Below are 15,849 nucleotides of genomic sequence, written 5' to 3'. Positions count from 1 at the left end.
TTTAAATTAAACAATTGCATTTTCTACACACACTTGCACAAATACAATGCTGCACGCACACACACACGCACAAGCATTGTGCGTCTTTTTTAAGTTTAGTTTATGTTTTTTGTGCATTTTCTTTCGACTTTTAACTTATAATGAAATACTGCCTTTCAGCAAAATTGTAGCAGCAAACACAGTAGCAGCTCAATTAAAGTCCTAGCAAGCAAAACAATTTATCGGCCACAAAGATCGGTCTGATGCGAGGGTCGTCACGTGTGTTTCGATGGTAGGAATTTGATGCTGAACGTGATTCGGATCCTTCGCTCGAACGCGATCTTTGGGTTCGCAAATTGTACATATACGGGATTGTACTCAACATATATGATTTATAAATCGTGAGTGCTAATTTCCATTCTTTTTTTTTGTGTTTTGTTACAGATATTGTTAAAGTATTATATCGATTACATATTATGTAGTTGAAGGTAGGAATGATTATTGAATACACGCGAACTTTTCAAAATGTGGCAGTAAACATGATGCAGAAAACATAAAACGGTAAATGAAACAGTAATGAATTCTGTAATGCTGCACTTGCTTAATCAGCACTGGCATTGATCGTAATGGTCTTGCCCTTGGGATCGTCAAAGCGATCCATTGTCTTGATATCCATCATCCAGCACAGACCAAGGAACACAATGACCAGCACAATGACTAGCACAAACAGACCCATCAGAATGCCGAGTGTAACGAAGCCATCGCAATCCCATAAATCGCCAAAGGCAACGATGTCGGCGCCGGTTTTGAATCCTGCCTGCAGTTGCAGCGAATTCCACTGCAGTTTGTTTTTCGTGCTATCATACCAGGTGGCATTGCCGCAGGTATATGAGAATGTGGTGGGTGCGTTGACGCCAGGAGTGTACAGTGCAGTTCCGTCGTATACAGCATTGCTCAGGGTATAGTAGCCATCAGAGCTGCTATAGCTGAGGTCGAAGGTAATGGATTTTCCAGCCGTGGTTGATAGCGTGACGGCCATAGAGGCAATAGTAAGTGCCTCATTGTTGTAAAGAACATTTGTAAAGGTGATTTGAAACTGATAGCTGCTGGCGAAGTGGTAGCCAGTGGTCTCGGCGGCAGTCCAACGACGCACTCGACGCTGCACAGTTGGTGCAGTTGTTGGTGCAGCCAAATACAGATAAGCCACATTGCACTCCAGATTCTTGCTGATTGCAGCAATGGCGGTATCGTGCGACTGCAAGTGGCGGCACGAGTTTCGGCAGCATCGTCGAAGGTCACAAACACAGCTGAGCCTACTTCACTCTTGACGGGATTAGCCAGTTTGCCGGTGCCATCGATGGTGTTGTGCTCACGTTTGGTGGCCGCAGAGCGCAGTGCTTTGGAGGGATTCTCGACGCTGGTACAGTGCGCAGCGATGGCTTCGACAGGCTGTTGGCGCCTCAAAGAAAAACGGGCGTTTGCTCGCCCAAGGCGACTCCAATGACGCACAACGCAATCAGCGATTTCCACAACATTTTTGTGTTGCCTAGATCTCGCTTCGTGGACGCACAAAAATGAACAAAAACTACAAACGAAAAGTGTGAAAAAGTTTTCGATTTGCGCGGCCCGACGTCGATTTGCGCTGTCAGAGTGAAACAAGTAAGAAAGCTAAAGTCGAGTGTACTCGACTGTGAGATACCCGCTTTGATTAAAAGCAATATATTTTGCGGTATTATTCTCAAAATATACCGAATATACTCCAAATATACTAAAAATACTAAGAATATACCAAATGGTATGTTTGGTATATCGATATAGTACCGCATTGAAAATATACCATAGACTGCACAATATACCAGATTGTCGGCCAAAGCAACCAAGAGCCCTAGTAAGTAGGCGTTTTTGCCCATACAAAAGTATTTCTTTAATAACTTCCACAATTTTTATCTGATCGCAACCAAATTTTCAGGAATCATAACTACTATAGTAATTATTGTATATACCAAAATTCAAAAATTTAAAATTACGCTTGTTATTTGATTTTTTTGATTTGCGGGGGCGGAAGTGGTCGTGGCAAAAATTTGAAATAAACTTGATCTGCGTGCAAACATAACAAATGCTGTCGAAAAAAAATTATAGCTCTATCTCTTATAGTCTCTGAGATCTAGGTGTTCATACGGACGGACGGACAGACACACAGACGGACATGGCTAGATCGTCTCGGCTGTTGACGCTGATCAAGAATATATATACTTTATAGGGTCGGAGATGCCTCCTTCTACCTGTTACACACATTTCCTGTCGGCACAAAGTTATAATACCCTTCTACCCTATGGGTAGCGGGTATAAAAAGTTTCATAGTGTTCGAGGAAAAAACAAAAACAAAATACATTGCGGTCAGCGAAGCGTGACGACGGAAAGAGATGTAATGGAGAAACAAGCAAATTTGTTTTTGTTTCGCATGCAAATCGAAGCCCATATGCACGGTGCTTATGGGCGCACTACCCATAAGCACAGAGCAGCTACAAAAACAAAAGTGCACTCAGTATATAGGCGTTGAGCACCGCTGGTATAGATAATTTTTTCAATTATTTTCATTGCATCAATTATTATATTAATTTCTATAGTAGTAATAATTTTAGCTTCAATTTTATCTATCTTTTGAATATGTATTCGATCCAAAATCTTCCTCTCGCCTACCTTTTTCCTTACGATTTTTTTTAATTACAATTATTTTTTTAATTTTCGATGTAGAAATTGCCCTAATTCTTCCAATAATTTTAATTTTTAAATTTTCTAACATTTTCATTTGAAGCTTAACTTCAATTATTTTTATTTTAATTTTATTAGTAGGACTTTATCATGAATGAAATCAAGGTATATTAAATTGATCAAATTAATTGGGGTTGTAGTTAATTATAACATTTGATTTGCATTCAAAAAGTATTGAATTTTCAATCTACCTTATAAGTGAATATGAAGCGATAAATTGCAATTAGTTTCGACCTAATCTTAGGTAAATTTACCCTTATTCTTTTAATTGAAGCCAAAATAGAGGCTTATCACTGTTAATGATAGAATTGAGAGTTATCTCCAATTAAGGAAGTATGGTGTTCAAGTAAAAGCTGCTAACTTTTTATTTTTAATGGTTAAATTCTATTTTTACTTATATTTATATAGTTTAATTAAAACCTTACATTTTCATTGTAAAAATAAAATTAATTTAATTCAGTGTCATACTCTAAATATAAGCTATTTGAATAAAAAAATAATAAAAAATTAAATAGAATTAAAATTCAAAACACAAATATTAATAAATAAATCTTTAAATTATTATTATGTATAAATAATAAAATTTGAGAATAATTTAACTTTTGATATAAATAATCGGCGAGAATTAATCGCAGCGGCGCGAATAAAGCATCTGTCAAACCAGAGCGATTATGATGATTAACTTTAATCATTCACTTTTATTGAAAAAATATTTATCAAAAATCATCACATGTGACGTGTATGCGTTTAGCTGTTTATGCGTAATGTCTTTCTTCAAATGTCTTTTGCCATTCTGCACTAATGTAAACAAGGGCAAAAGTGAAGCTGCATACTGAATGCGTACAAAAACAATTGAAGGAGAAAAGAAACATGGAGCGAATGATCGAGCTGGTGGAGAAAAACCAATTATTGTATGATTCGGCGCTCCCCGACTTTAAAAATAATATAAAAAGGAACCAGATATGGGACCAAATTGGATTGGAGCTGGGAGAAAGTGGTAATTATATTGTTTTTATCAAATCAAGTTCAGTTTTTGTACAATGAAACAGTTCATACATATATTTTATGGCTGTGTTCAATTGTACTAAAACTGTCTCCAGTTGCAAGGAATTTGTAAAATGAAAAATAATTATTTTTTTTATATTTTTAGGAAATGAAATAAAAAAAAATGGCGAAATATGAGGGACACGTTTGCCAAATATGTGAAGACCGCTGGAAAACCGTGGATTTGGGCTGACGCAATGGAGCGGTTTCGCCCATACATGTTTCAGTCAAATGGAAGTGAACCAAGAGAATACGAACCTGCAGTTTCGCTGGCGGATGAGGAGGTTAGCGCCGATGGGTTTATCCCAAGGGCGACGTCCACCTTCTCATCCATGACGCAATATCGGGGATCAGACACATTGGACATGCTGTTTTTGGCGTATGCGCAAGCAGTTCGCAAATTTGGCCCAAGGAGACAGGCGATAATCAAATTTAAAATCGCCAAACTGCTAATGGAGGAGGAATTGACGGATCTCGACGAAACGTCGCAGAATTAGTAAGTTATAATAATAATATAATATATAATAATAATAATATAATATATAATAATAATAATATAATATATAATAATAATAATATAATATATAATAATAATAATAATAAAATAAAAAAATTTAGTCTGAGGAGACAGACGCACAAATCAAATTCAAAATAGCAAAACTGATTAGGGAGGCAGAAATGGCGATTCTTGAGAAAAATTCACCCAGTTACTCCACCAATAGCATTCCATCACAATTTACATTTGATAACAACACTTCAAATATAAATTTTAGCTCAGATGATTTAAGTGCCTACCCGAAACATATTGTATTTCTATAAGAGGAAGAAGCAATACAAATTTCCCCCAGCCCTCTGCCGGCTGACGGATGAGTCCTTATCAACAACATACTAGAACCACTTGAGAACTGCGACAGACGAATAAGTAAAATTTACTATTTACGTTTTTAATTTATGTAAACAAACCTGGAATTATGCCATACAAATTTGTAATTGGAGAACGAAATATTGCATTCTTTTAAACTGAGCATGCCAATAACATAAACAAGTTAGAAAGCTACAGTCGAGTGTGCTCGACTGTGAGATACCCGCTACCCATTTTGAATAAAAGCAAAATATTGCGGTATTATTTTTAAAATATACCGAAAATACCTCAAAAATACGAAAAATATACCAAATGGTATATATGAGATATCGATATAGTACAATATTCAAAATATACCATAGACGGCACAATGTACCAGATTGTACAAAAATACAAAAGTATTTCTTTAATACGGTTTTTATTATTCGATTACATGTGTGCTAGCTGGTGTAAAGTGATTATACCCGCTACCCATAGGGTAGAAGGGTATTATAACTTTGTGCCGGCAGGAAATGTATGTAACAGGTAGAAGGAGGCATCTCCGACCCTATAAAGTATATATATTCTTGATCAGCGTCAACAGCCGAGACGATCTAGCCATGTCCGTCTGTCCGTCTGTGTGTCTGTCCGTCTGTCTGTCTGTCCGTCCGTCCGTATGAACACCTAGATCTCAGAGACTATAAGAGATAGAGCTATAATTTTTTTTCGACAGCATTTGTTATGTTTGCACGCAGATCAAGTTTGTTTCAAATTTTTGCCACGCCCACTTCCGTCCCCGCAAATCAAAAAAATCGAATAACAAGCGTAATTGTAAAGCTAGAATTGCGAATTTTGGTATATATAATAACTACTATAGTAGTTATGATTCCTAATTTGGTTGCGATCAGATAAAAATTGTCGAAGTTATTAAAGAAATACTTTTGTATGGGCAAAAACTCCTACTTACTAGGGGTATAATTTGCTTTGGCCGACAATCTGGTATATTGTGCCGTCTATGGTATATTTTGAATGGTTTACTATATCGATATACCAAATATACCATTTGGTATATTTTTTAGTATATTTAGTATATTTGGTATATTTTTTATAATAATACCCCAAAATATATTTTTAGTATTTTTGTAGTATAATTGGTATGTTTTGAGAAGAATACCGCAAAATATATTGCTTTTCATTCAAAATGGGTAGCGGGTATCTCACAGTCGAGCACACTCGACTGTAGCTTTCTTACTTGTTTATTTTACGCTTCAGCCAAGACTTTCTTGCCGAACCAACTAGGTTCAACAGGTTATGGGCCCAGGCACGGCTTGGTATAGAAGTGCGCAGTTACGAACTGTGGTGAAATTATAAAGACATTTGCAAGGAATTGTGATGTGACACAAATAGCAAAATGAGTGCGATGTATCAAATAGAAAAGTTGGAGGACAACAATTATGATGCTTGGAGCATCCAAATGAAGAGTGTGCTGATACATGCAGAGCTATGGGATGTTGTGTCCGAGGATCCACAAGGCGGCGCAAGCGAAGGCGCCAATAGGACGGCAATGGATAAGAAGGCATTGGCCATGATTATGTTGAGTGTGAAGCAGAGAACGGCACGGGTATACACACTCAACCGGTGCACCGGTTACTCATGTGCCTTTTCGGTATACTTGCACTCATAAGTGTGAGTAGCCAAAAATACACACACTCATGAGGCTTATACTCATGAGCAATAAGTGTATCGAAAGGCTTACACTCATGAGTGCAAGTGCCGAGGCATACTCGGCAATTTGCGATCGGTGATTCTATGCACTCGGGTAAAGCCGGTGCCGGTGGTTATGGGTAAGTGTATCCGATACACTTGGTAAAAAATTATGAGTGGACCGGCACGATTGTATGTATGTATATACATATGTACGTTTGTATGTATGTATATTGAGATGCAAGAAATGCCGTCGGCTTTTTGTATTGTTCTTGTTATTGCTGGTGCGCTGTTCTTGCACTCATTTTATTTCTTGAAAATTTAAATTCGAAAACTATTTTTTGGCTTTGTGTAGTGTATTTATTTGATGTCTTATATAAATAATACAAATTTAATTTAATTTATAGATTAAATAATAATTTAATGAAGAATTTTTATATATTGATAAGGAACAAAACAAGTAAAAATACAACTAATCAGTTTTAGAAAATCCGGGTTTTATAAAGTGAAATTTTACCTGTTTTATGAGTTCTTGGGTTTTTTTACCTGTTTACCTGTTTATAACACTATTGTAAATGCCTATATAATTACAAAAGGGTATTTTGGAAATTTGTGCAATTTCCATAAATTTCAGGAAAAACCACCTGATATTTTATTTGACCATTTGTCAAAGTAAAAAAACACCCAAAAATCATTAAAAGAAGTCAAAAGTCATAAAATCTACCCGCGAGCCGCGACACACAAGCATCAATAGGGGTGGGGGAAAAACACCCGAGTATTTGCCCGAGTGTCTGATCAAACACTCAAGTGTCTGAGCAAGAAGCCAAAATAGCGGCTTATCACTAGAATTGAGAATAATCTCCAATTAGGAAGTACGGTGTTGCAGTAAAAGCTTCTAACTTTTTTATTTTAAATTCTATTTTTACTTATACATATTTATATAGTTTAATTAAAACCTTACATTTTTATTGTAAAAATAAAATTAATTTAATTCAGTGTCATACTCTAAATATAAGCTTCAAATAGCTTAAAAAATTAAAAAAATAATAAAAAATTAAATAAAATCAAAATTCAAAACGCAAATATTAATAAATAAATCTTTATTATTATTTATTATGTATAAATAATAAAATTTGTAAATAATTTAACTTTTGATATAAATAATCGGCGAGAATTAATCGCAGCGGCGCGAATAAAGCATCTCTCAAACCAGAGCGATTATGATGATTAACTTATAATCATTCACTTTTAATGAAAAAATATTTATCATGCTTATGATTATGCGTATTGTCTTTTTTCAAATGTCTTTTGCCATTCTCACGTGCACTAATGTAAACAAGAGCAAAAGTGAAGCTGCATACTGAATGCGTACAAAAACAATTGGCGGAGAAAAATTAATATGGAGCAAATTATCGAGTTAGTAAAAAAAAATCAAATATTATATGATTCGGAGCACCCCGAATATAAAAAACAACAGTAAAAGGAACGAGATATGGGACGAAATTGGATTGGAGCTGGAAGAAAGTGGTAATTATATTGTTTTATCAAATTAAGTTCAGTTTTTGTACAATGAAACAGTTCATACATATATTTTATGGCTGTGTCCAATTGTACTAAAACTGTCTCCAGTTGCAAGGAATCTGTAAAATTAAATTTTTTTAATTTTTATATTTTTAGGAAATGAAATTAATAAAAAATGGAAGAACTTGAGGGACAAGTTCGGAAAAACGTTGAAGCCCAGTTCACGGCACGCTGCACTATGTTGAATTTGACCCGTTTTTGTGGCCAAAATTAAAATATTTGAAATTAAAAAGATTTTTGAATGCAGGTTTCTTGTATAATGAAGGTTATTACTATAGAAAGGCATTTTAAAAAAGTGGGCGTGTCAACGCCCACAGAAATCGAAAAAAAAGCGAATATCTAAAGCAATTTTCAAGTTAGAGACCCCAATTTTGGAACACACGATGAATGTCCTATTTCAAATGCGTCCTGCAAATTTGGTACAGATCGGATAAAAAATATGGAAGTTATTCAAGAAAAAAAAAATCGCAAAGGCTTGACCAAGGGCTTGTTTATCATTTTGCGAAAAGTGACGGTTTTTTCAGGGTTTAACGCAAGTAATCTTAATAGGACAGCAAGATCAACAAGTTATGAAAGTGTATAAGGCATTTTGTTTCTCACAAAAGCTCCTTGCTTACGCCACACTTCTAGCAGTTCTGGAATTCTGATCAAAATGTTGCTCCCTAATAATTCAAATTACGCATAAAACCGCAAAAACGCATAATGAGCTTACATATTGTGAATTCAGAATTGACAGATCTACAACATGTATATGATCACTCACTGAACAAATTTGAACATTTTAGTTAAAACCTTTTGGAAAGTTCAACTTTCTTTCGAAAAGTGACAAGGGCACAACGCTTGCTAAATATGCAAATTGTTAGAAAAATACGAACAAAACACGCAACATATTAGTATCAACACATAGATATAACTTGAAGAAGTAATATTCCTTTTGAATTTTATTATTTAATGATTTTTTGTGGAAGATATGCCAATTTGAAATTGCACCGCAAATTTAACATTTAACACTGCACGTGGTGTCTGCTTGCAACAGCTTACTTTAACAGCTGTTATTTTAACATTAAACTGTTAAGTTAACATTTTAGGTATGCAATATCGCGATTTGATCATTTCTCTACATGGTAACATTAAAAAAACGGAAAATTGAATACTTGCGAAAAATGAGTTTTGGCCACGAAAACGGGTCAAATTCAACATAGTGCGCTGGTAAGCCGTGGATTTGGGCGAATAAGATGGAGTGGTTAAGTCCATATATGTGTTCAACACATAATACTGAAGGAAGAGAAGGCGAACCAGAACCAGAAGCTGAAGCACTTTCGTTGGTGTTAACCGACGAAAGCATCAATGGGTTTAACCCAAGGGCTACGTCCTCCATAGAGGAAATACACCAACTTTCAATGTCGCAGGGGTCAGACGACATTGATATGTTGTTTTTGCTCCATGCGAAGACCATAAAAAAATTTAGCCCAAGAAGACAGGTGGAAATTAAATTTAAGATCGCCAAGCTGATATGTGTTCAACACATAATACTGAAGGAAGAGAAGGCGAACCAGAACCAGAAGCTGAAGCACTTTCGTTGGTGTTAACCGACGAAAGCATCAATGGGTTTAACCCAAGGGCTACGTCCTCCATAGAGGAAATACACCAACTTTCAATGTCGCAGGGTCAGACGACATTGATATGTTGTTTTTGCTCCATGCGAAGACCATAAAAAAATGTAGCCCAAGAAGACAGGTGGAAATTAAATTTAAAATCGCCAAGCTGATAATGGAGGAGGAATTGGCGGATCTAGAAGAAAATTCACTTAATTAGTCTCCCTATTTCGAAGTTTCTACATCAATGGGATAATATATACAGCTGTGATCTTTGAAATAGCAGTGCGACAGAGAAAAGACTATATAACCGTTTTTTGGTTATTCCTTTTGTTAGTTGATCGCTAGCACATTGTTTTTGTAAAATGAAGCATAAAGATAAGAAAACAGCAAAAACCCCGTTAGATTTGATCAGTTTTTCTGAAATTTTGATATTTTTACCCAAGTGCACCACTTTTGGGCTGAACATTAGAATAGCAGTTTTTTCTTTTCTTCCACTAAAAAAGCCGAAATTGTTTTTAATTTTATGAAAAGTGAGTTTAATTTGGTTTATTATTGTAGTTTATACGACAATACACTATAACTATAAAACTATAACTATAAAAACAAGTAAGAAAACTACAGTCGAGTGTACTCGACTGTGAGATACCCGCTACCCATTTTGAATAAAAGAAATATATTTTGCGGTATTTTCTCAAAATATACCAAATATACTGCAAAAATACTAAAAATATACCGAATGATATATTTGGTATATCGATATAGTACACCATTCAAAATATACCATAGACGGCACAGTGTACCAGATTGTCGGCCAAAGCAACTCAGACCCTAGTAAGTAGGCGTTTTTGCCCATACAAAAGTATTTCTTTAATAACTTCGACAATTTTTATCTGATCGTAACCAAACTTTCAGAAGTCATAAATACTATAGTTATTATTGTATATACCAAAATTCGGAACTCTAGCTTTAAAATTACGCTTGTTATTCGATTTTTTTGAATTGCGGGGGCGGAAGTGGGCGTGGCAAAAATTTGAAACAAACTTGATCTGCGTGCAAACATAACAAATGTTGTCGAAAAAAAATTATAGCTCTATCTCTTATAGTCTCTGAGATCTAGGTGTTCATACGGACGGACGGACAGACACACAGACACACAGACGGACATGGCTATATCGTCTCGGCTGTTGACGCTGATCAAGAATATATATACTTTATAGGGTCGGAGATGCCTCCTTCTACCTGTTACATACATTTCCTGCCGGCACAAAGTTATAATACCCTTCTACCCTATGGGTAGCGAGTATAAAAATCGCAGCGGCGCGAATAAAGCATCTCTCAAACCAGAGCGATTATGATGATTAAAAGAAAAAAAAAATATTTATCAAAAATCATCACATGTGACGTGTATGCGTTTAGCTGTTTATGCGTAATGTCTTTTGCCATTCTGCACTAATGTAAACAAGGGCAAAAGTGAAGCTGCATACTGAATGCGTACAAAAACAATTGAAGGAGAAAAGAAACATGGAGCGAATGATCGAGCTGGTGGAGAAAAACCAATTATTGTATGATTCGGCGCACCCTGACTTTAAAAATAATATAAAAAGGAACCAGATATGGGACCAAATTGGATTGGAGCTGGGAGAAAGTGGTAATTATATTGTTTTTATCAAATCAAGTTCAGTTTTTGTACAATGAAACAGTTCATACATATATTTTATGGCTGTGTTCAATTATACTAAAACTGTCTCCAGTTGCAAGGAATTTGTAAAATGAAAAATAATTATTTTTTTATATTTTTAGGAAATGAAATAAAAAAATGGCGAAATATGAGGGACACGTTTGCCAAATACATGAAGACCCCTAGCAAACCGTGGATTTGGGCTGACGCAATGGAGCGGTTTCGCCCTTATTTGTCCCACACAAGCGAAAATGAACAAAGAGAATGCGAACCTGCAGTTTCGCTGGCGGATGAGGAGGTTAGCGCCGATGGGTTTATCCCAAGGGCGACGTCCACCTTCTCATCCATGACGCAATATCGGGGATCAGACGCATTGGACATGCTGTTTTTGGCGTATGCGCAAGCAGTTCGCAAATTTGGCCCAAGGAGACAGGCGATAATCAAATTTAAAATCGCCAAACTGCTAATGGAGGAGGAATTGGCGGATCTCGACGAAACGTCGCAGAATTAGTAAGTTATAATAATAATATAATATATAATAATAATAATATAATATATAATAATAATAATATAATATATAATAATAATATAATATATAATAATAATAATATATAATAATAATAATAACAAAATAAAAAAATTTAGTCTGAGGAGACAGACGCACAAATCAAATTCAAAATAACAAAACTGATTAGGGAGGCAGAAATGGCGATTCTTGAGAAAAATTCACCCAGTTACTCCACCAATAGCATTCCATCACAATTTACATTTGATAACAACACTTCAAATATAAATTTTAGCTCAGATGATTTAAGTGCCTACCCGAAACATATTGTATTTCTATAAGAGGAAGAAGCAATACAAATTTCCCCCAGCCCTCTGCCGGCTGACGGATGAGTCCTTATCAACAACATACTAGAACCACTTGAGAATTGCAACAGACGAATAAGTAAAATTTACTATTTACATTTTTAATTTATGTAAACAAACCTGGAATTATGCCATACAAATTTGTAATTGGAGAACGAAATATTGCATTCTTTTAAACTGAGCATGCCAATAACATAAACAAGTTAGAAAGCTACAGTCGAGTGTGCTCGACTGTGAGATACCCGCTAACCATTTTGAATAAAAGCAAACTATTGCGGTATTATTTTTAAAATATACCGAAAATACCACAAAAATACGAAAAATATACCAAATGGTATATATGAGATATCGATATAGTACAATATTCAAAATATACCATAGACGGCACAATGTACCAGATTGTACAAAAATACAAAAGTATTTCTTTAATACCTTCCACAATTTTTATCTGATCGCAATAAAATTTTCAGGACTCACAAATACTATAGTTATTATTTTTATACACCAGCTCTAGCTTTTAAATTACGCTTGTTATTCGATTTTTTGATTTTCGAGGGCGAGAGGGGGCGTGGCAAAAATTTGAAACAAACTTGATCTGAGAATTATAGCTCTATCTACTATAGTCACTGAGATCTAGGTGTTCATACGGACGAACGGACAGACGGACATGGCTAGATCGTCTCGGCTGTTGACGCTGATCAAAAATATATATACTTTATAGGGTCGGAGATGCCTCCTTCTATCCGTTACATACATTTCCTGTCGGCACAAAATTATAATACTCTTCTACCCTATGGGTAGCGGGTATGAAAACAAACACGCAACAAATTTGACATCGCCAATGCGGCGCACAACTAACCGAGTACTCGGTCGCGAAACTCATTCTTGCATTGCTTCGCCGTTCGGATACGGTAAATTTTCTACTCATGCTTTCACCACATTTGCCAAATCCGTTTTACACAATGTCTCACTCAGTCAGTCAGAAGTTCTGACTCAGAACTTTGAGTGAGAGTACCAAATGCTGCTTTGACTGTATTCATACAGACCTCTAGTGCATATGTACGTTTATAAGACGCAATGTAATTATATATTCCCGCCGCTGCCGCTGCGATTTATTTGCTGTGGTGTGAGAGATGATTAAATCTCTTAAGCTACAACTGCTTAAGCAAAACCTATTTAGTATGCCAAAAACTATTGCAAATCGACTGTTAACTAACAGAGTGTTTACATTAACATAGACTTTGCATACATGTAAATTTAATTCGGCAGAGTTTGTTATCTGATAAGCAAATAAAATATTATCACACAAAAACAATGCAAGTTATCACCCAGCTCACATAACAAATCTTATTGGAAATATAAACACTTTCAATTTCTCACTTCAGCATATTTCCAATTAGTCCAATTCCAATTGCGCAGTCATTTTTGATGTAAACAATTATGCCTTAGCATAAACACAATTAACGTAAAGCCAAGATCATAATACGCAAACCTAAATGTAAACTCAACAGCGAATGCTGACATGTCAAAACGCAATAAATAATCGGCGAGAATACAGCATCTCTCAAACCAGAGCGATTATGATGATTAACTTATAATCATTCACTTTTAATGAAAAAATATTTATCATGCTTATGATTATGCGTATTGTCTTTTTTCAAATGTCTTTTGCCATTCTCACGTGCACTAATGTAAACAAGAGCAAAAGTGAAGCTGCTTACTGAATGCGTACAAAAACAATTGGCGGAGAAAAATTAATATGGAGCAAATTATCGAGTTAGTAAAAAAAAATCAAATATTATATGATTCGGAGCACCCCGAATATAAAAACAACAGTAAAAGGAACGAGATATGGGACGAAATTGGATTGGAGCTGGAAGAAAGTGGTAATTATATTGTTTTATCAAATTAAGTTCAGTTTTTGTACAATGAAACAGTTCATACATATATTTTATGGCTGTGTCCAATTGTACTAAAACTGTCTCCAGTTGCAAGGAATCTGTAAAATTAAAATTTATTATTTTTTATATTTTTAGGAAATGAAATTAAAAAAAAATGGAAGAACTTGAGGGACAAGTTCGGAAAAACTTTGAAGCCCAGTTCACGGCACGCTGGTAAGCCGTGGATTTGGGCGAATAAGATGGAGTGGTTACGTCCATATATGTGTTCAACATATAATATTGAAGAAAGAGAAGGCGAACCAGAAGCTGAAGCACTTTCGTTGGTGTTAACCGACGAAAGCATCAATGGGTTTAACCCAAGGGCTACGTCCTCCATAGAGGAAATACACCAACTTTCAATGTCGCAGGGGTCAGACGACATTGATATGTTGTTTTTGCTCCATGCGAAGACCATAAAAAAATTTAGCCCAAGAAGACAGGTGGAAATTAAATTTAAGATCGCCAAGCTGATATGTGTTCAACACATAATACTGAAGGAAGAGAAGGCGAACCAGAACCAGAAGCTGAAGCACTTTCGTTGGTGTTAACCGACGAAAGCATCAATGGGTTTAACCCAAGGGCTACGTCCTCCATAGAGGAAATACACCAACTTTCAATGTCGCAGGGGTCAGACGACATTGATATGTTGTTTTTGCTCCATGCGAAGACCATAAAAAAATGTAGCCCAAGAAGACAGGTGGAAATTAAATTTAAGATCGCCAAGCTGATAATGGAGGAGGAATTGGCGGATCTAGAAGAAAATTCACTTAATTAGTCTCTCTATTTCGAAGTTTCTACATCAATGGGATAATATATACAGCTGTGATCTTTGAAATAGCAGTGCGACAGAGAAAAGACTATATAACCGTTTTTTTTTTTGGTTATTCCTTTTTGTTAGTTGATCGCTAGCACATTGTTTTTGTAAAATGAAGCATAAAGATAAGAAAACAGCAAAAACCCCGTTAGATTTGATCAGTTTTTCTGAAATTTTGATATTTTTACCCAAGTGCACCACTTTTGGGCTGAACATTAGAATAGCAGTTTTTCTTTTCTTCCACTAAAAAAGCCGAAATTGTTTTTAATTTTATGAAAAGTGAGTTTAATTTGGTTTATTATTGTAGTTTATACGACAATACACTATAACTATAAAACTATAACTATAAAAACAAGTAAGAAAACTACAGTCGAGTGTACTCGACTGTGAGATACCCGCTACCCATTTTGAATAAAAGAAATATATTTTGCGGTATTTTCTCAAAATATACCAAATATACTGCAAAAATACTAAAAATATACCGAATGATATATTTGGTATATCGATATAGTACACCATTCAAAATATACCATAGACGGCACAGTGTACCAGATTGTCGGCCAAAGCAACTCAGACCCTAGTAAGTAGGCGTTTTTGCCCATACAAAAGTATTTCTTTAATAACTTCGACAATTTTTATCTGATCGTAACCAAACTTTCAGAAGTCATAAATACTATAGTTATTATTGTATATACCAAAATTCGGAACTCTAGCTTTAAAATTACGCTTGTTATTCGATTTTTTTGATTTGCGGGGGCGGAAGTGGGCGTGGCAAAAATTTGAAACAAACTTGATCTGCGTGCAAACATAACAAATGTTGTCGAAAAAAAATTATAGCTCTATCTCTTATAGTCTCTGAGATCTAGGTGTTCATACGGACGGACGGACAGACACACAGACGGACATGGCTATATCGTCTCGGCTGTTGACGCTGATCAAGAATATATATACTTTATACATTTCCTGCCGGCACAAAGTTATAATACCCTTCTACCCTATGGGTAGCGAGTATAAAAATCGCAGCGGCG

At 35.4% G+C, this 15,849-nt stretch overlaps 1 pseudogene; it reads right to left on the bottom strand.

Moving 5' to 3' along the window:
• Nucleotides 1-1,660, bottom strand: LOC132792939 (V-type proton ATPase subunit S1-like; annotated as a pseudogene).
• Nucleotides 1,661-15,849: the final 14,189 nt, after the last annotated feature.

Source organism: Drosophila nasuta, chromosome 3, assembly GCF_023558535.2.
Source record: "Drosophila nasuta strain 15112-1781.00 chromosome 3, ASM2355853v1, whole genome shotgun sequence".
NCBI lineage: Eukaryota > Metazoa > Arthropoda > Insecta > Diptera > Drosophilidae > Drosophila > Drosophila nasuta.
The sequence above is the reverse complement of the archived record's forward strand: the minus strand, read 5'-3'. Positions and strand labels throughout refer to the sequence as shown.